General features: G+C 41.3%; 1 long non-coding RNA gene across 1 annotated transcript in view; it reads right to left on the reverse strand.

Annotated features, from left to right (window-relative positions):
- Window positions 1–22,210, reverse strand: part of LOC143023352 (uncharacterized) — a 282,074-nt gene that overhangs the window by 254,242 nt on the left and 5,622 nt on the right. The window contains exon 2 of the long non-coding RNA XR_012966178.1: window positions 13,243–13,474. This is a non-coding gene — a long non-coding RNA (uncharacterized LOC143023352). The remainder of the gene's footprint in view (window positions 1–13,242; window positions 13,475–22,210) is intronic.

Here is a 22,210-nt window from a genome sequence, read left to right on the forward strand (position 1 = left end):
TGAAGGGGAGTGGGTGGGGATGGTGGGTGAGGAAGTATGTATGAGAAAAAATTTGACGCAGCCCAAAGGGATTTCTCCCTGTCTTCTTCTTTACTGCATGAGGGGATGGAGAGGGGGGTCGCCGAATTTATGAAGCAGCCTTGCTGTGGACGTGCTGTGTCTTGCAACACTGCTTCTGACCCAGGGCAGTGGACAGGGTGCAGGGATGACCCATCATCCAGGAGGTGCCAAGATGGGAGGGAGGGAGGAGGGGGGGAGGGGAGTGGAATATATGGGAAATGAAATGGGTGGGAGTGATTTCTATGCCTTTTACTTTTTGGCTACCCCCCATGTAAGGGGGAAAAAGCGATCACTCAAAAAATTCTGGCACATGAACAAATTTTAGGTAAACATTTCAAAATAATCTCTATGATGGTGGTAACACTTCCAGCAAATATTACAGCTCAATTCATTTTTTTTTTATTTTTTTTAAACACACATACCAAGGCCCTTTCCCCCTTACAAGGGGGGTAGCCAAAAAGAAAAAGGCATAAAATCATTCCCACCCATTCCATCCCTGAATACACTCCACACCCCTCCACCCTCCCTCTTATCTTAGCACCTCCTGAATGACGGGTCATCCCTGCACCTTGTCCACTGCCCTGGGTCACAAGCAGTGTTGCAAGACACAGCACATCCACAGCAAGGCCACTTCATTAAATCGGCGACCCCCCCTCTCCGTCCCCCCATTGCATAAAATGAGAGGACGGGGAGAAATCCCTTCGGGCTGCGTCAAATTTTGCTCACACATACTACCTCATCCCCCATCCACCCGCCCATTCCACCTCATGCAATCACAACATCATCCATATACAACCCTTCTCCATTCACCCCTGTCTTCTGTCCTCTCCCGTCCTTCCTCAACAGACATTTCCCTCTTCCCCAAAGCCCCCTTCACCCCATCCATCCATTTCATCCTAGGACGCCCCCTCATGTTCACTCCTCCACATCTGCCTTCCATACCTCTTTTACTAGTCTTCACTCATTCTTTCCATGTGTCCAAACCATCCTAATATTCTTTCATCAACCCTATCTCCCAGCTCCTTTTCCACCCCTGTTCTCCTCCTCACCTTCTTATTTCTCACTCTATCTAGCCTAGTAACCCCCATCATACTTCTCAGACACTTCATCTCAAACACATTCAAACTCCTTCTCTCTTCTTTTATGTTCTATATTTCTGCCCCATACAGTGCTGTTGGCACAATCACTCCTTCATACAGTCTCCTCTTAGCATCCATTCCCAAAAGTCTATTCCTCATTACACTCTTCAATCCACCAAGGCATTTACTCGCTTCTCTCAATCTACATTCTACCTCCATTTTCACTCCACCTTTCCCTGCCACATTTGCACCCAAGTATCTAAAACTATTCACTTCCTCCAGTCGCTCTCCCTTAATGCTCACTTCCAGTCTACTGCCACTTTCACCCCTTGTACATCTCATCACCTTACTTTTACCCACATTTATCTTTAGCTTTCTTCTATCACATACTCTCCCAAACTCTGCCACCAACTTCCTCAATCCCTCCTCCGATCCTGCCACAAGCGCAGTGTTGTCCACAAACAACAGCTGGCTCACCTCCCACTTTTCTCCATTTTCGATTTAAGAAAAATTTTAATTTTTTTTTATTGCATAAATACATAGTAGGGATCTTGCTCTAGATGCTGGTAAAGTGTTTTTATCGTACCGCCATTTTTAAAGGGTTTAAAGGGCCTACCCTCCCTCCCCCCGGCAGCCACATGCTGCGCACGACCATTGTTTACATACGTTTTGACCATATTTTACCCTATTTTTTTGCATTTGATACACTCAAAGTTCTCTTATGTCCGGCATGCACGTGAGTATGTGATGTGAGGAAGTTCAGCCTGCACGACTGGCAGTGGCCTGAGCCTTACAAAGTAAAGGACATGTACACGTTAGCTTGCCACATTCACTAATTTGCCGTGTGAAATTCGCATCTATTTTTCAGTGAAGAGATATTTGAAGATATTAGCCATGCCTAAGCTATCCAAACAAAAGGCACACTTGCAGAAGATAAGAATGTCTACATTAGCAACTCAAGGGGAGAAAGAAAGAACCCCAGCATCAACTTTGTTATCACCACCTCCGCCACCACCACTAGTACTCCCTCCAGCAGCTCTCTCCCTTCCATCTACATCCACATCCTCAGCACCTGATCCTCTGTCCTCTACACCTATATCAGACAAGTTGTCTCTACGCAAAACAACTGTTTGCTAACAAGTGGCTACAAGGATGCCTCCTTGTTGCAACACCTTGGGTTTAGAGTCTCAAACCTCACAGTGATGTCCCTGATGTAGCAAGAGCCTGTTCCAACACTAGAAAGGAAACCCAAGAAAAGAAAGAGAGCTGAATCCCAGCAATCAGACTACCTTGCTGGGTCATTCTAGACCAATAACTCAAACTTTGCGACAAAGAGTGAGGTGGCGGCTTATGAGACCCTCACTTTGAGTGAATAATATCCTACATTGTAGGAGGGTACAAAGTGCCTGAGTTACTTGAAAGATGCAAAATCATCATGAAAATACAATGGAACCTGTTTTCAATGGGTCTTAGGAGGTCCAATGTAAAATTTAGTCAAACTAAGGAAAAAAAAAAAAAAAAAAAAAAAACTTTAACACTCGTTTCTGAAAAATGTAAGTTTTTGATACTCAAAGTCTATCTCCTCCCTCAATTTTCAACTGATTTTTGCATATGAGGTCTCAATTAATAGCTAGATAAATGACAAAAAATAAAATACTTTTTTTTTTGCAATGTTAAATAATTTTTTTTAATAACGTGTCAAAGTCAAAATTTTTCTTTTTCTTTTATAATTTTTTATATATTTTTTCCTCGGCATTAAACAAAGATATTAAAAAAAGCTTTCTATTTTGTTTTTTTATATATGTAGAAGATTCTTTTGCTGTAAAATGAAAGACATCGAATAAAAATTGTAAGAGGAGATAGGATTTGAAAGCCCAAAAATATGGTATTTTTTACGTTTTTTATTAAAAAATAAAAAACTACTCGTCAGATCTGAATAAAACTCATGTGAAGGTTTCCTCAGGCCTAGATATCACACAGAAAAAAATCAGGAAGATCCTTCAGAAAAAAAGATTTTGGGCAAGGGTTCCCCTTAACCATCTCCAATCCCTTGCCCACTACCCTTGCATTTACCTCTCGCACCACCCCATCCATGTATAAGTTGAACAGCCAGGGTGACATAACGCATCCTTGACGAAGTCCCAACTTTACCTCGAACCACTCATTCTCTCCATTTCTAATCCTGACACAAGCTCTACTACTCTCATAAAAACTCTTGACAGCTCCTAGAAGCTTTCCTCCTATCCCGTATATCTGCATAACCTCCCACAATGCCTTCCTGTCTACCCATCATAAGCCTTTTCCAGATCCATAAAAGCCAAAAAAACATCCTTCCCCTCTCCTATAGCTTTCTCACATATCTGTCTTACCACAAAGATCTGATCTACACAACCTCTACCTGTCCTAAATCCACACTGTTCCTCACCAATTACTCCCTCTGTTCCTCTCCTAATCCTCTCAATCAAGATCCTCCCATAAGCCTTCCCAACTACACTCAACAAGCTAATCCCTCTGAAACTACTACATTCACACTTGTCCCCTTTTCCCTTGTAAAGAGGAACTATACAGGCACTCCTCCAGTCCTCCGGCACTCTACCCTCTCTCTAGCAAACATTAAATAACCTCACCAACCAGTCCACCATAACTGAACCTCCCTTTTTCAGACATTCCGCATGGCATCCATCCAGACCAGGTGCCTTACCTGCTTTCATCATCTTTACAACTGCCTTCACCTCATCCTTCCTTATTTCTCCTCCATTTTCCTCATTCATCACTCTCATTTTCTTCGCACTTCCCACTGCAGCAATCTTTCCTTCCCTATCCTCCTTCACATTTAGCAACTCCCTAAAATATTCTGCCCATCTTCCCCTTACTGCCTTCTCTTCCATTATCATCTCTCCATCTGCACCTTTTACCTTTTCTTCTCTATTTGATTCGCCTCCTCTTCCTCTCTTAATTTCTTTCCAAAACATCTTTTTATTACTTTCAAAATTCTGTCAAACTCTTACCCCATTTCACATCTGCTCTCCTCTTTGCAACCTTTACCTTTTGCTTTACTTCTCTTTTCTTTTCTTTGTACGTCTCGTATGACTCCCTCGTCCTATTTTGTAACCAATCTGTGAAAGCTCGCTTCTTCTCTTCTACAACCTTCTTTGTTTCCTCATCCCACCATTCACTACCCTTTCTTCTATTTCCCCCTGTCCTTCTTGTTCCACACACCATCCTTGCACACTTTATGACTCCCTCCTTGAACCATCCCCATTCCTTCTCCACACCCAGCTCTACTCTACCCTTCACTCCCTCCCACTCCTCCTTCAGCTTCTTTCTGTACTCCTTCTCCTTTTCCTTCTAATTCAAAGAGTTCACTCTAAGAACCTCCCTACCTTTTGTCCCTTTCCTCTTCCTCCATCTATCCTCCACTATCAACTTACCTTCCACCAAAAAATGATCTGATATTCCCCCACCCTCTCCCCTTAGCACATGTACATCCTTAACTCTTCCTATCATAATCCTATTTACCACTACATAATCCATTAGCGCTCTACCACCCTCTCCCATGTGTACTTATGCTTGACTTTCTTCTGAAACACTGTATTTGCTATCATCAACTCTCTTTCTAGACACATTTCCACCATCAACTCTCCACTACGATTCTTTCCTGGAACTCCACATTTCCCAACCACTCCATCGATTGGACCATTTCCCACCCTAGCATTAAGGTCTCCCAGTACTATCACATTGACATTTCTTCCCAAATCCTCTATGCACTCATTTAGATCTATCCAAAAGGCCTCCCTTTCTTCTACACTCTTCTCAGTGCCAGGCCCATATGCAGTGATTTCTATGCTTTTTTCTTTTTGGCTACCCCCCATGTAAGGGGGAAAAAGCGATCACTCAAAAAATTCTGGCACATGAACGAATTTTAGGTAAACATTTCAAAATAATCTCTATGATGGTGGTAACACTTCCAGCAAATATTACAGCTCAATTCAGTTTCTTTTTTTTTCTTTTTTTATACAGAATAAAACAGATAAGTTATTGGCAACCTCTGGCAACCCCATTGCACTAAAAAACATTCTGTATATTGAAATATAGTCAAAATTTCGATAGCCAGTTCTATTTTGTTTACGATATTGTGTTTATCCACTTCCATACGGTGATGCCTACGTAGGCGGCATGAGGAGCAAGTGGGTACGCGATGATGCCAAATTCGTCTTGATTATATTTATTGTAGTCGTACCTGCATGACCTCCATACTCTGTAAACTGGCTTCATCATATTTTCTGTGGTTATCAAAATTCATGGGTGAAAGAACGAGCGATTGTGCAGTGACTTTATTTTTTATAATGCGAGTATTATGACGCAACATAGCACGTCTGGCAGCTAATGCTGCCAGACATGCGATGTGGCCCTTATTGAAGGGGTTATGGAGATATCTGGCAACTCTTCCCACCACTCAGAGGCAAGCTATTATTCTCTACACCTCTTAGTGCCTTTTCAAAGTTCGAGGGAGGGGCACGTCGCTTTCCAGCCTCCCAGTTTAATGCCCTCTCTCCTGAAAAATCAATGTTTTTGTCTTTTAACCCTAGAACCACATCGCAGGGAGATTTTCTCCCGCGTGCATGTGGGTGACACATGACTCGCCCACTAGGAGACAAAGGAGCCCGCGCTCCTTCCCCATGCAATCAGTTCCTACCGAGACACCATGATGGGTGGGTGCGCTGTCCCGCTCTCTGCCTGGAATTTTCCACAGAGGGGGAAAGTTTGTGATTTAGGGAGATTTCCACCCTGCGATGTGGTGACCGTCGGACTTTTTACCTGGGTGGAAATTTCCCTACGATGTGGTTTACCATATATAATGTGATATTGAGATATGTGATTCGTGTGTTTCTTTTCAGTTTGAGAGTGATATATTTCAGATATAACCTTACCATGGCTGGCTGAGGCAAAACACTAAATGATGAAGAGCTGGTTGACTTTATGAACCAAACTGGTGTATCATCACTTATGGGTAGTGACATTGAAGATGTGGAACCAATTGGTGATTTAGAAAGTGAACCTGATGATGATTTAGAAATAGACCTCCTCTATAACAGTGACAATGACATAGAGTACTTTCCTACATTAGAACCTGAAAATGATGACAGTGAAGAATGTGAAGAACCTCCCCCAAAGAAAAAAAGGAGGAAGATGTACACATCCACACCTGTCAAAATGCCTACCCGTGCCACTGCTGCTGCCAGCCCTGCCACTACCTCTGCTGCTGCCAGCCCTGCCACTACCTCTGCTGCTGCCAGCCCTGCCACTACCTCTGCTGCTGCCAGCCCTGCCACTACCTCTGCTGCTGCCACCCCTGCCACTACCTCTGCTGCTGCCACCCCTGTAATGCGAGGAAGATGAGGCCAGGCGGTTGAAGTTCCAACTGTGGTAGACTTCAACGAAACATTGATTTCCTCAAGAAGTAATTTCAAGTGGAAGTGTGATCCTCAACATGGGCAATCACGGAAGTGGCTGGCAAGGAATGTAATGGCATCATTCACTCATGGGCCAGTTCATGAGGCACGACACACTGTGGGAGCAGAGGAGACTTTTAGGCTCTTTATTACAGATGCAATTGTGCAGGAATGTGTCACCTGGACAAATAAACGTATAGACCTTGTTGCATCAAAGCAGAAAACCCAGTCAGGCACGTATGCAAAAATAGAGCCAAAAGAGATGTTAGCACTCCTGGGAGTGCTCATAGCAGCAGGGCAACAGCAGGACAACCATTTGTCTGTCCTTGAGATGTGGAGTCAGGTGACTGGTTGTCCTATTTATAGAGCAGCAATGTCCAAGGGCAGGTTTGAATTCCTTTTATCCTGCCTGAGGTTTGATGACCCTGAAACCCGCATTGAGAGGCAGTAGCAGACAAGTTTGCCCCTATAAGGAAAGTGTGGGAAGAATTCATCAAGAAGTGTACCCAGTACTATGTCCCCCGGGAAAACCTAACAGTCAATGAGCAACTGCTGGGATTTAGAGGGAGGTGCCCCTTCAGAATGTACATCCCAAACAAACCAGCAAAGTATGGGATCAAGCTTGTCCTTATATGTGACGCAAGCACTAAATAAATGCTTGGTGCCAAACCCTACCTTGGGAAGGGGGGGGACAACACTGCCACGGGATGGAATAAGCCTCGGACACTACTATACGAAAGAACTAACCAGGCCATACCATGGATCCCACAGAAATGTCACCACTGACAACTGGTTTACATCAGTTCCCCTTACTGCCAACCTGCTGAACAACTGTGGGATGACACTTGTTGGCACTATTCAAGCCAACAAGACAGAAATTCCACCCGAGATGAAGGCGAAAGAAACCCACATCCATGACTCAAGTGCCTTCTTATTCACAACAGAGATGATGCTTGTGTCCTATGTTTCAAAGACATCTCAGGTACTGAAGAAGATGGTTCTCCTTTTGTCATCGCAGCACACCCAGCCTACCATTGCACCCAGTAGCAAACCCAAAGTCATTGAATATTACAATTCAACTAAAGGAGGTGTTGATACTTTCGATCAAATGTGTGCTGTAACTTCCACCTCAAGGAAGACGTGACGTTGGCCCCTATGTGTGTGGTACGGCATCCTAAATGCAGCAATCATCAATGCATACATTATAAGCTCAGAGAATTGTGGAAGAACAGGAAGAAAGATACCAGCAAGGAGGAGTTTCATGATGGAAATCGCCACAGCACTCATCACTCCCTGGGCCCAGATGCACATGACGTCACCTAATATGTCAAGACAACTTTCCACTCTCATCACAACTGTGTTGGATCTGTCATCAGTGGGCATGGCTACTGGGGCACCAGGGACTTCAATCTCAGATAGCAACTCGCCCCTGATATGCTGTTTGGCCTGTCCTAACAAGTCAGACTGGAAGACCCACCACCGCTGCATCAAGTGTGCCCTACCGAAGTGCCCTCAGCATGCATACTCCGTCTGTGGTGACTGTCTGTATGAGGTAAGTTAATTTTTCATTAAGTGTCTTCATTCTAGGGTTATCCGTGTTGAAATAAGTGGCCATAAGCTTTGTAGAAAGCATGAAAAACAAAAACGAAACCTCAAAAAAAACTATGGCCACATTTGGCGTGTCTTCCATACAGTTCCTAGTGGCAACAGTGGGCTGTACCTGACTGAGGCAAGGGTCCATCAATTCAGCAACAAGTGTGAAAGAGGAGAAGTCGCCAGCTGCAGTATTTTTTTTTTTTTGTGAATTTTTTCCTAAACATACTTTTCGTTTAGTGATTTTACCTTACTTTGCATTAAATCACTTACAGGGTTAACATAAAGTACTAATTAGGTTTACATATTCTAAAGTTTAAGAGTTACTCTTTCAATGTTTATTTTATAATAAACCTGTTTTGAAGTTAAGCATGTTTTTTTTTTCTCCCCCAAAAAAGGGTAAAATTCTCCCGGCAATGTGGTTCACGTTCGTCAAAAACAGCAATGTGGTTCTAGGGTTAATAAGCTATATCTCTGGTTCTATTTTACATATAATTTTGATTGTTGTGCCATTGTAAAGGGAAAATGTCATACTTTAATTTGTTAAGTAAAAATAAAGGAAACTGTAACATTTTTTTTTTTAATTTATCCTAACAGATTTTCACAGCATTTTTCACTATACAAAAAAATAAATAAACAAATAAAATATAATCTTACCAAGTTGTTACCAAGATTCTAATCTTTCATTTCCTGCAAAGGCGGTTGACATGGACACCATGTTTAGATCTATCATTTTCACTATACACTATTCTACAAAATAAAAATATTCACTACACCTAACATATACATGTGACTGAAACAGTTTAGTGGGGAATTATACTCTTATTGAAAAGGGTAATTATACACAAGTTCACCAGAGAAGTTGAACAACTTTTATGACACATTCACATATAAGAACTCCCAGGTTCCCTTAAGATTTGTTTAGATAAACATTTAAGCAAGATGCTGTAATGACTGCCATTTATTTCATATTATTTGATTATTTGTTTGTTATTATGTCTGTTTATTCATTATTAGCTTATTTCCATTTATTATTATTTACTTGCCAGTTTATTATTATTTACTATTTACCTGTTTATCATTTAACTATACATACATACATATACCAAGGCTTTTTCCCCCTTACAAGGGAGGTAGCCAAAAAGGGAAAGGCATAAAAAAACTCCCACCCATTTCATCCCTACATAAACTCCACACCCCTCCCACCCTCCCTCTCATCTGAGCACCTCCTGGATGACGGGTCATCCCTGCACCTTGCCCACCGCCCTGGGTCAGAAGCAGTGTCACAAGACACAGCACATCCACAGCAAGGCCGCTTCATTTAATCGGCGACCCCCCCTCTCCGTCCCCCCTTGCATATAAGGAGAGGACGGGGAGAAATCCCTTCGGGCTGCGTCAAAATTTACTCACACATACTACCCCCCCCCCCTGCCCATTCCTCCTCATGCAATCACAACATCATCCATATACAACCATTCTCCACTCACCTCTGTCTTCCGTCCTCTCCCTTCCTTAACAGACATTCCCCCTCTTCCCCAAAGCCCCCTTCACCCCATCCATCCACCTCATCCTAGGACGTCCCCTCATGTTCACTCCCTCCACATCTGCCTTCCATACCTCTTTTACTAGTCTTTCTTCACTCATTCTTTCCATGTGTCCAAACCATCCTAATATTCTTTCATCAACCCTATCTCCCAGCTCCTTTTTCACCCCTGTTCTCCTCCTCACCTCTTCATTTCTCACTCTATCCAGCCTAGTAACCCCCACCATACTTCTCAGACACCTCATCTCAAACACATTCAAACTCCTTCTCTCTTCTTCTCTTATGTTCCACGTTTCTGCCCCATACAGTGCTGTTGGCACAATCACTCCTTCATACAGTCTCCTCTTCGCATCCATTCCCAAATGTCTATTCCTCATTACACTCTTCAATCCACCAAGGCATTCACTCGCTTCTCTCAATCTACATTCTACCTCCACCTTCACTCCACCTTTTCCTGCTACACCTGCACCCAAGTATCTAAAACTATCCACTTCCTCCAGTCGCTCTCCCTTAATGTTCACTTCCAGTCTACTGCCACTTTCACCCCTTGTACATCTCATCACCTTACTTTTACCCACATTTATCTTCAGCTTTCTTCTATCACATACTCTCCCAAACTCTGTCACCAGCTTCCTCAATCCCTCCTCTGACCCTGCCACAAGCGCAGTGTCGTCCGCAAACAACAGCTGGCTCACCTCCCACTTTTCTCCATTTTCTTTAACCATCTCCAATCCCTGACTCACTACCCTAGCATTCACCTCTCGCACCACCCCATCCATGTATAAGTTGAACAGCCAGGGCGACATAACGCATCCTTAACGAAGTCCCACCTTTACTTCAAACCACTCACTCTCTCCATTTCTAATCCTGACACAAGCTCTACTACTCTCATAAAAACTCTTTACAGCTCCTAGAAGCTTTCTTCCTATCCCATAAATCTGCATAACCTCCCACAGTGCCTTTCTGTCTACCCTATCATAAGCCTTTTCCAGATCCATAAAAGCCAAAAAAACATCCTTCCCCTTTCCTATAGCTTTCTCACATATCTGTCTTACCACAAAGATCTGATCTACACAACCTCTACCTGTCCTAAATCCACACTGTTCCTCACCAATTACTCCTTCTGTTCCTCTCCTAATCCTCTCAATTAAGATCCTCCCATAAGCCTTCCCTACTACACTTAACAAGCTAATCCCTCTGAAACTACTACATTCACACTTGTCCCCTTTTCCCTTGTAAAGAGGAACTATACAGGCACTTCTCCAGTCCTCCGGTACTCTACCCTCTCTCCAACAAACATTAAATAACCTCACCAACCAGTCCACCATCACTGAACCTCCCTTTTTCAGACATTCTGCATGGCATCCATCCAGACCAAGTGCCTTACCTGCTTTCATCATCCTTACAACTGCCTTCACCTCATCCTTCCTTATTTCTCCTCCATTCTCCTCACTCATCACTCTCATTTTCTTTGCATTTCCCACTGCAGTTATCTTTCCTTCCCTATCCTCCTTCACATTTAACTATACATACATACATACATATACCAAGGCTTTTTCCCCCTTCCAAGGGAGGTAGCCAAAAAGGGAAAGGCATAAAAACACTCCCACCCATTTCATCCCCAAATACACTCCACACCCCTCCCACCCTTCCTCTCATCTGAGCACCTCCTGGACGACGGGTCATCCCTGCACCCCGCCCACCGCCCTGGGTCAGAAGCAGTGTCGCAAGACACAGTACATCCACAGCAAGGCCGCTTCATTTAATACCTATGTATTATTTGTTTTATTTATTATCAATTATATTATTATAATTTTTATTTTATTTTATCTATATTTTTTTATCATTTATATATTTTTTGTGGAAAGGGAGCTGGGAGATAGGGTTGATGAAAGAGCATTAGGATGGTTTGGACACATGGAAAGAATGAGTGAAGAAAGATTAGTAAAAGAGGTGTGGAAGGCAGAGGTGGAAGGAAGGAATATGAGGGGGCATCCTAGGATGAGGTGGATGGATGGGGTAAAAGGGGCATTACTAAAGAGAGGAACGTCTGTGGAGGAAGGATGGGAGAGGACAGAAGATAGGGGTAAATGGAGAGGGGTTGTGTATGGATGATGCTGTGATGTATGAGGGGAGTGGGTGGGGGAGGGGGGGTGAGGAAGTATGTATGAGAAAAAATTTGATGCAGCCTGAAGGGTTTAATCCCAACCTTCTCCTTTTCTGCATGAGGGGACAGAGAAGGGGGTCGCCAAATTTATGAAGCGGCCTTGCTGTGGATGTGCTGTGTCTTGTGACACTGCTTCTGACCCAAGGCAGAGGACAGGATGCAGGGATGACCCGTTATCCAGGAGGTGCCAAGATAAGAGGGAGTGAGGAGGGTGAAGGGGAGTGGAATATGTAGGGAATGGAATGGGTAGGAGTGGTTTTTATGCCTTTTTCTTTTTGACTACCTCCCATGTAAGGGGAAAACCCTTTGGTAAATGTATATATTTTTTTGCATCCAACCTAGTTATGGACCAAAAGGTCTCCTGTCGGCATGCTCCAGCTTTGTATTCCTTTGTAAAATGACAAAGTTGGCACCAGCTCTTTCCAAATTAACATATGAACAAAGATTATCCAAACTGGAACTACCAACACTGGAGCAGAGAAGAGAAAGAGGTGATCTACTATCTATAGAATCATGAAAGGAATGGAAATCTTTGATAGGAATGATTTACTAATAAATGACAATGGAAAAACAAGAGGTCATGAAAAGAAACTCAAAAAGGATAACTATGGAAGAGATCTGAAAAAAAAAAAAAAACTTCCCCGACAGAGTGCTGTATCTGGAATAACTTAGATAAAGAAACAGTGAGTGCAAATACTATTCAAGACTAAGAAAAAAACTTGATGCTGAAAGATACAAAGACGGGTCACCATGAGCATAGCTCCCTTTCCGTGTAATACAACTAGGAGGATGCTCGTGCCGCCTTCACCACCACACCTTACACTAATTCTCCTGCAGACACTGTTCGCGGAACCTGCCTTTCCCACATTGGTCTGGTTTGCCATGAGTGTGCCTGCGATTGATGATGTGGACAACCTTTTCAAATCTTTGCAAAGCTAAGCCATGACAACTTTTTCTGCCTATTTCCACACCATTATAACCTTACCTGACACAATTTTTACACCATTACATTACACTAATTCAATTTTGTTATTTGTGCAATTACATCAAATGGGATATTCAGCTTCCTCTAATACTGGTCACTTCTATTTAATTTGTCTAACAAATGTGTACAGCTATTTCACTGCATGCCCATTGCTGTACATGTAGCCTATGTGTCAATGTGCCTTCACACAGTATCTAATTCAGTGGTTCTTAACCTGGGGAGTGCATTCCTCCAAGGGGTCGTCAGTAATTTCCAGGAGCCCCCCTTGGGAAAAAGCAGCAACCTCTCAAATTATATGAGCAATTCATAGTAAAAATGCAAAAATATTGCCGTGTAACTTAAGATTTCTATAGTCTACTCACCCATCTTAGCGCTGCTTACCATTTTCCATACTTATTGACCCTCCATATCCTTTGAAGCCCTTGGAAGGGGCGCTTTGAACTCATCCTAGACCTGTACACTGTTCCTTGGTGACTGGTAAGCCCCATTCTCTTCCATTTTCCTACACACACCCATAATAATAGCTGTACAGGGTGCTGGTTTAACCTAGTAGCACATAAAGCACATGCTACAGGCCTCGTGCTTCAGGGGGCCCTGTGGTGTAAAAAATATAATAATTAAGTTTTTGCCCTTATGTACAAAAGCCCAAGAATTTTTTTACTAATTTTCCCCGAGTTTTTTTATTATATAAAAATATAGAATACTTCATTAGAGCATTGTATAAAAAGTGATAATAAGAGCATTAACAGACTAACAGTAGATTTATCAATTGATTTTGTAAATTTAAAAAGTTATATGCCTATGCACATGCATATAGTCGCATCAATTATGGCATCCAAATGTAGAAGCGCTCTGGAAAAACTACTCATAGGGACATATGAAAAATAGCATGCACATTTGCACACAGACGTACAAACATGAAGACAACAATCATTTGAATTCGACTAATAATGAGCTGTTAGTGCTGCACCCTTGATACAGGAATCCTTCAAACTCACTGGTATTTGGTTATAACATGAAAACATTCTCGGCCAGTTGTGTGTGTTTTATTGTGCATTGTTGTGTTACTCGAGTGTGCCATTTGATCTCACAACCTTGTGATTCTTGGTTTCTTGTCTATAAATTGCATATTTTGTCTAATAAATTGCATTTAATGATGTATTAAATAATTTTAATTGGAGCAAGTGCAGCACTAACAACAACTTTAATATGGCCCATGGTGGACTTTGAGATTGACATGGCTGAAAATATCCAGCTTTTTTATGGCCAAGGAAAAAAATAAACAAATAAAATAAATAAATAATACATACAAACATATACTAAAGGCCTTTTCCCCCTTACAAGGGGGGTAGCCAAAAAGAAAAAGGCATAGACATCACTCCCACCCATTTCATTTCCCATATATTCCACTCCCATCCACCCTCCTCCCTCCTATCTTGGCACCTCCTGGATGACGGGTCATCCCTGGATCCTGTCCACTGCCCTGGGTCAGAAGCAGTGTTGCAAGACACAGCACATCCACAGCAAGGCTGCTTCATAAATTTAGTGATCCCCCTCTCCATCCCCTCATGCAGAAAAGGAGAAGACGGGGAGAAATCCCTTCGGGCTGCGTCAAATTTTTTCTCAAACATACTTCATCACCCACCATCCCCCACCCACTCCCCTCATACATCACAGTCTCATCTATATACAAACCTTCTCCATTTACCCCTATCTTCTATCCTCTCTCATCCTTACTCTACAGACATTCCTCTCTTTTGTAAAGCCCCCTTCACCCCATCCATCCATCTCATCCTAGGATGCCCCCTCATATTCACTCCTTCCACCTCTGCCTTCCACACTTCTTTTACTAGTCTTTCTTCACTCATTCTTTCCATGTGTCCAAACCATCCTAATATTCTTTCATCAACCCTATCTCCCAGCTCCCTTTCCACCCCTGTTCTCCTCCTCACCTCCTCATTTCTCACTCTATCTAGCCTAGTAACCCCTATCATACTTCTCAGACATTTCACCTCAAACACATTCAAATTCCTTCTCTCTTCCTCTCTCATGTTCCATGTTTCTGGCCCGTACATTGCTGTTGGCAATCACTCCTTCATATAACCTCCTCTTAGCATCCATTCCCAGATGTCTATTTCTTATTACACTTTTTAATCCACCAAGGCATTTACTCGCTTCTTTCAATCTACATTCTACCTCCACCCCCACTCCTCCCTTTCTTGTCACATTCGCACCCAAGTATCTGAAACTACCCACTTCCTCCAGTTTCTCACTATTAACCTCTTCACTCCAGGGCACATCACACGTCTGGCAGCATTAGCTGCCCGACGTGCAATGTTGCGTCATAATAATCGCATTATAAAAAATAAAGTCAGTGCTCAATCGTTTGTTCTCTTTCACCCGTGTATTTTGATAACCATAGAAAATTGATGAAGCCAGTTTAGAGAGAATGGAAATTACGTAGGTACGACTACAATAAATGTAATCAAGATGGCGACGTCGGCATCATCGAGTACCCACTTGCTCCTCATGCCGCCTACATAGGCGTCACCGTATGGAAGTGGTTAATGCTCACTTCCAACCTGTCACTCTCTCCCCTTGTACATCTCATCACCTTACTTTTGCCCACATTTATCTTCAGCTTCCTTCTTTCACACCCTTTTCAAGCTTTGTCACTAACTTCCTCAATCCCTTCTCTGATCCTGCTACAAGCGCAGTGTCATCAGCAAACAACAGCTGGCTCACCTCCCACTTTTCTCCATTTTCTTTAATCATCTCCAACCCCTGACCCACTACCCATGCATTCACCTCTCGCACCACCCCATCCATGTAAAGATTGAACAGCCAGGGTGACATAACATATCCCTGACAAAGTCCCACCTTTACCTAAAAACATTCACTGTCTCCATTTCTAATCCTAACGCAAGCTCTACTACTCTCATAAAAACTCTTGACTGCTCAACAGCTTTTCTCCTATCCCATAAATCTGCAGTTCCTCCCACAGTGCCTTCCTGTCTACCCTGTCATAAGCCTTTTCCAGATCCATAAAAGCCAAAAAAACATCCTTACCTTTTTCATATATCTGCCTTACCACAAAAATCTGATCTACACATCCCCTACCTATCCTAAAACCACACTGTTCCTCACCAATTACTCCCTCTGTTCCTCTCCTAATCCTCTCAATCAAGACCCTCCCATAAGCCTTCCCAACTATACTCAACAAGCTGATCCCTCTGTAACTACTACACTCACACTTGTCCCCCTTTCCTTTGTAAAGTGGAACTATACAGGCACTCCTCCAGTCTTCTGGCACTCTACCCTCTCTTAAACAAACATTAAATAACCTCACCAGTCAGTCCACCATAACTGTACCTCCTTTCTTCAGACATTCTGCATGGCATCCATCCAGACCAGGTCCCTTACCTGCTCTCATCTTAACAGCTACTTTCACTATATCCTTCCCTGTTTCTCCTCCATTTTCCTCACTCATCACTCATTTTCTTAGCGCTTCCCACAGCAACTACCTTTCCCTCCCTGTCTGCCTTCACATTTAGCAACTCCCTAAAATACTCTACCCACCTTCCTCTCACTGCCTTCTCTTCCATTATCATCTCTCCATCTGCACCTTTTACCTTTTCTTCTTTACTTGATTAGCCTCCTCTTCCTCTTTTAACTTCCTTCCAAAACATCTTTTTATTACTTTCAAAAATTTCTGTCATACTCTTTCCCCATTTCACATCTGCTCTCTTCTTTGCTTCCTTTATCTTATGCTTAACTTGCCTTCTCTTTACTTTGTACCTCTCATACGATTCCCTCGTCCTAATTTGTAGCCAATCTATAAATGCCTGCTTCTTCTCTTCTACACCCTTCTTTGCTTCCTCATCCCACCACTCACTACCCTTCTTTCTATTTCCTCCCGCCCTCCTTGTTCCACACACCATCTTTGCACACCTATGACTCCCTCCTTGAACCATCCCCATTCCTCCTCCACTCCTAGTTCTACTCTATCCATTACTCTCTCCCACTCCTCTCTCAACTTCTTATACTCATTCTCTTTTTTTTATTTTTTTATTTAAGCAGTTCACACTAAGTACCTCCCTACCTTCTGCCCTTTTCCTCTTTCTCCACCTATTCTCCACTCTCAATTTACCTTCCACCAGGATATGATCTGATATTCCCCCACTCTCTCCCCTTAGTCCAATAACGCTCTATCTGCCACCCTTCCATCCACCACCCTCTCCCATGTGTATTTATGCTTGACTTTTCTTAAACACTGTATTTCCTATCATCAACTCTTTCAAGACACATCTCCACCATCAACTCTCCACTACAATTTTTGCCTCGAACTCCATACTTTCCAATCACTCCGTCAATTGGTTCATTTCCTACCCTAGCATTTAGGTCTCCCAATACAACTACATTGACATTTCTCCCTAATCCCTCTATGCACTCATTTATATTTACCCAGAATGAAATGAATAAATAATAAAAATAAATAATGTCCTGAATAATACAATATAGAATTTCTGGGAAATTTCTTCTCTACCGTATAGGCACTGTAAGGATTCATGTTTGTGTTTCAGTATGTTTCTAGTATATACATTTACCTCTATCATTGTTTTTGTATAAGTGTATAAATCCCTCATTTACTAAGAGTTTGATCCTAAGTTATATTTGTTCTGATTCTTTCATAATACTTGACTGTTTATATTTTGTTACTGCCCACTGATGCCTGGCATAGATATACCTGTACAGACGCTCCTCTACTTACGTTCAATCGTTTTACGTTTTTTCGATTTTACGTTTGAACTGACGGTAAAAAAAAAATTGTAAAAAAAAAATTTTTGAGTGAATTTTTTAGTTTACCGCGCTCTCCGTAGTTCAAACGATACTTGCGCACGACACTGCATCCATTGTTTACATTGCGCAGATGACAAACTGAAAATGCCTTGCCTCCTCCTCCACCATCTCAATTTATGTTGCTTGAATTTAATCTATTTGAAATTAATGTTATTATTTTACAATGTTATGTGTTTAATTAATGATTTAGGGGTGTTTTATAAGATACGGTAATAGAATTTACCGATGTATAGTACAGTAACAACTTACGTTCATTTTCAACTTACGTTCGGCCGTTCAGAACGTAACTAATACGTACATTGAGGAGCGTCTGTACTTATGATTTTGAGACATGCCGGGCCCATGTAAACATGGTCAGGATTAAAAGCTAAGAAACAAAGTGCCTTGTTTGGGAATTACCCCACCATAACAGTGGCAACGAGGACGAGATTAGATTATGAGTGCTATGGTAAAGTGGACATTGAGATTACACGACTGTAAGTATGTCTACAATGCATTTATTAGCCTCAGATTAGGCACTGGCATTTGCATCGGCAGTAATTCTTAGTGTTTACACAAAAATGTCTAAGGATAGACAGATTGACAGATTTGAGCCAGATAGGATTTCACTAGACCTATGGCCGAGTCTTTTGGAAGCTCACTTCCAATATACAGGAATAACTGGCGACAGTGAAGAAGATTTAGTGAAGAATAAAAACTTATTGTTAGTGTCTGTTGGAAGTGTTGTATACACAGTTGGGAAGAATCTGTACTCCTGATCTCCCTCATACAAAATCATTTAATGAATTAGTGTAAGCATTAAAGCAGTACTATATAGTCACTCCATCCTACCATAGAAGTCTTGTGGCATTTCAACAAAGGAAAAAACGGCCAGGTGAAAGTTTAAATAATCTATATGCAGATTTAAAGGCTCTGGCCAAAGATTGTAATTTCGCTGACCAGTTTGACAACTGTGTACGAGATCAATTATTTATGGTGGTGGACAATGAAATTTATTTTCCCAATCTAGTGGCAGAAAATTTCAAATTACAAAATTTGACTTCCCAGGAAACTTTTGATAGAATATTAAATATGGAACAGGCATTTGTGGGTGAAAATAACAGTATAAGAGCAGTATCAGAGTAAAAAATTACATAAGAAAAAAGGAAGTAGACATGACCCTAAGACCTCTAGTTATTATCAATCAGGTAATAGTAAGTCTAAGCTCACATGCAAACACTGGTTTTCCCCATGCAAGTGAAAAATGCAGGTTTCAAGATAGAAATTGCAACGTGTGGTAAAAAGGGACATTTGAAAGCAGTCTGTAGATTTAAAGATTCAAAGTTTGAAAAGAAAAGTAAGGGAAAAGGAAATGCAGCTGCAAACAGACTGGAAGATTCTTCAGATTCAGACAGTGCAGATAACAATTTGTTTGGTGTTAAATCAGATGTCGTTTCTGTTAAATCTGAGTTAGTAAACTTCAAGATTAATGACAATTTAATACCATTTGAGACTGATACAGGTGCTCGTGTTTCCACATTATCAGAAAATTGGGTACATTCATTAAAACTATCCATGTCACCTGGTAATAAAGTGTTGCGTGCTTATGGTCACACAGCCATTGATGTTATAGGAAAAGTGGATGTTACAGTATCATATAATAATTATGTCTTGGAACATACCTTTTGTGTTGTAGCTTCTGGTAATACAAATTTATGTGGTTAAGATTTACAGCAAAAAGTAGGAATTTCTCTTACAGGTATTCCTGATGCCTCTAGAGTGTCTAGAGTAAATAATATTGTGAATGCTAGTACCTTATTAGACGAGTACACAGTTGATTCAACAAAAGCCATAACTAGTGTTAAGGCATCAATACATCTTAAACCTGAAGCTGTACCTAAGTGTTACAAAACTCGTACAGTATCATTCCATTTTCGGAAGTTAGTGGAAGACGAGTTGGACAACCTAGTTAAGGAGGGTATCATTTCCCCTGTAGAATTCAGTGAATGGGCAGCCCCGATAGTACCAGTTTTAAAACAAGACCAGAAATCTGTACGCATATGTGCAGACTTTAAATACCTCAATCAGTTTTTGCTAGTAGATCAGTTTTTGCTAGTAGATCAGTATCCATTACCAAAGGTGGATGAACTTTTGTCTGTAGTTGGAAAGGGACAACTCTTTTCCAAGCTGGACTTAAAAAATGCTTACCTGCAAATGGGTGGTTTATAGAGTAGTTAAATTGAAATATTTCTTACTAGGAAGAGAATTTGTTGTAGAAACTGATCACAAACCATTGTTAGGTTTATTTGGTAAACAGAAACAAATTCCAATTCATGCCAATGCCAGATTGCAGCGTTGGGCTATATTGTTATCACAGTTTAACTTTGATCTGGTGTTCAGAGCAGGCAGAGAAAATCATGTTGCGGATACTTTAAGTAGATTACCCATAGTAGATTCGGACAATGAATCTAGTGTACCTGTTGAATATGTCAATTTAATCAAGGTAATGGCATATAGTGATATTGTTTTGGACAAAGTCAAACTGTATACCAGAAAGGACCCAGTTCTTAAACATGTTGTAAATAACCTTAAATTTGGTTGGCAAAATAAACCTAATGTTTCAGAGTACTCCAAGATCAAAAATGATCTTAGCCTTCATGATGAAATTGTGTTGTTCAGAAATAGAGTGGTAATTCCGTCGGAATTAAGGAAAGTGGTGTTGGATCATTTGCATTTGGGTCATAATGGAGTAAATGCGATGAAAGCTGAAGCAAGAAAATGGGTATGGTGGCCTAAGCTGGATCAAGATCTGTTGAAAGTTACCAAAAGTTGTTCTATTTGTTCTATTTCTAATCACCAGCAGCCCCAATCTCAGTCTCTTGCTTGGCCAGATTCGGGCATACCATGGTCAAGATTACACATCGACTATGCAGGACCTATAGATGGACAATATTTTTTAGTAATTGTTGATTCTTTTTCCAAATTCATGGATGTGCATGTTACTGAAACCATTTCTTCAAAAGCTACTATTAAGGGGGTACGCGACACCTGGAGGTCATTTTCTAAAATATTTAGAGTAAAGAGCTGAAACTTCTCAGGTAAATAGGTATCCATATTGCTTACATTTTAGGTGAAGCAGAATGATGTATGTACACATGTACATATGTACACATGTACACATGTACGTATACCAGTAGGAACATTTAAAAGTGCACAGCACCATAATACGTGGACCAATTTGTTTTATATTTTGGCTATGATTAGTCAGTAGGCACACCTAGGGCCGGTCATTGAGTAATTGAACAATTTCCTTTATACTTTTGCATACAGGCATTTCAATTTTAATGTCTGGCAAAAATCGTGAAAAATACAATTTTTTTGCTCGTTTCCATTATTACTCCGAATTCTTTCATTCTATTCAAAATATTCGAACGATCGGCCCTAGCAATTACTAAAAGTAATATTCCCTGTAAGTTTCATTCAAATCTAATGTATATTAGATTTTTTATGATTAAAAAAAAGTAGAAAAATATCGAACGGAGATATGGCAACTTGAAATATGAATATATCTGTAACTTGCTTATAGTTTCACCAATTTGACTGATTTTTTCATGGCTTAATTCTTATTATATAATAGGTAAGTACAGTAAAAATTATCAACATATTTTAATTATAAGTACTTTAAATACTGAAAAACTAAAGTATAAGTATGTCACAGTAGTGACGACGCACAGACGACAACATCATATAATTTGCTTTTTTGCACCTTTGGCGGTTTCTTTATATGAAACCTCTCTGCTGGGGGTCTTCAGGGTATCTAAATCATTGGAAAGAGGTTCATTTTCCAGTAGTGGGCACCTTCTCTTTCCTCATCAGATTCCCCTCGCCAATCTATGTTGGTAGGGCACCCCCTCCAGCATCATATGATGTCCCTTCTTCTTTCTTCTTCCTGTATAGCCTTGATCTTTTTCCTCTTGCTTTCTTCTTTGGATTTAATCTTCCTCTTTGAATTGTTTAGTCTAATGTTGTCCTTTACCTCTGTCACCGTCACAGAGGTGCAGGTGAGGGCGGTGGTGGAGTGAGAGGTGGTGATATCTTTAGTCGTCTTTGACTGCTTGCCATCTTTAACTGCTGTTTTTTGTCATTGTGATGTTCTTTTGTTCTTTTTGCTACCCATGATGACTGTACTAAAGAGTAATATGTACTAGCTAAAGTAATAGATTGCAATGAGAGCTCATGAGACATGCGTACTTCCCTTTTCAGAGTTAGCCGGTAACTAACGCTTAGTTTCGCACAAAGTTGGCGAAATATTCTCCCTCCACCTTCCTCCCTTCCCCTCCACAATCGTATTGGCCGTTGATACACTGGGCGAGTGTAAATTCAATCAAATTTCAACGTTATTCGCTGCGCCTGAAGGTACTAAGTGGCACGCCTCCTTCTAGTGTGGGTTGCGCCTTTAAATCTGTCCCTTTAATCCTCATCCAGGACCTT

The sequence above is a fragment of the Oratosquilla oratoria genome, unplaced genomic scaffold (genome assembly GCF_046742065.1).
Source record: "Oratosquilla oratoria isolate Oo_2021 unplaced genomic scaffold, ASM4674206v1 SCAFFOLD47, whole genome shotgun sequence".
Classification (NCBI taxonomy): Eukaryota; Metazoa; Arthropoda; class Malacostraca; order Stomatopoda; family Squillidae; genus Oratosquilla; species Oratosquilla oratoria.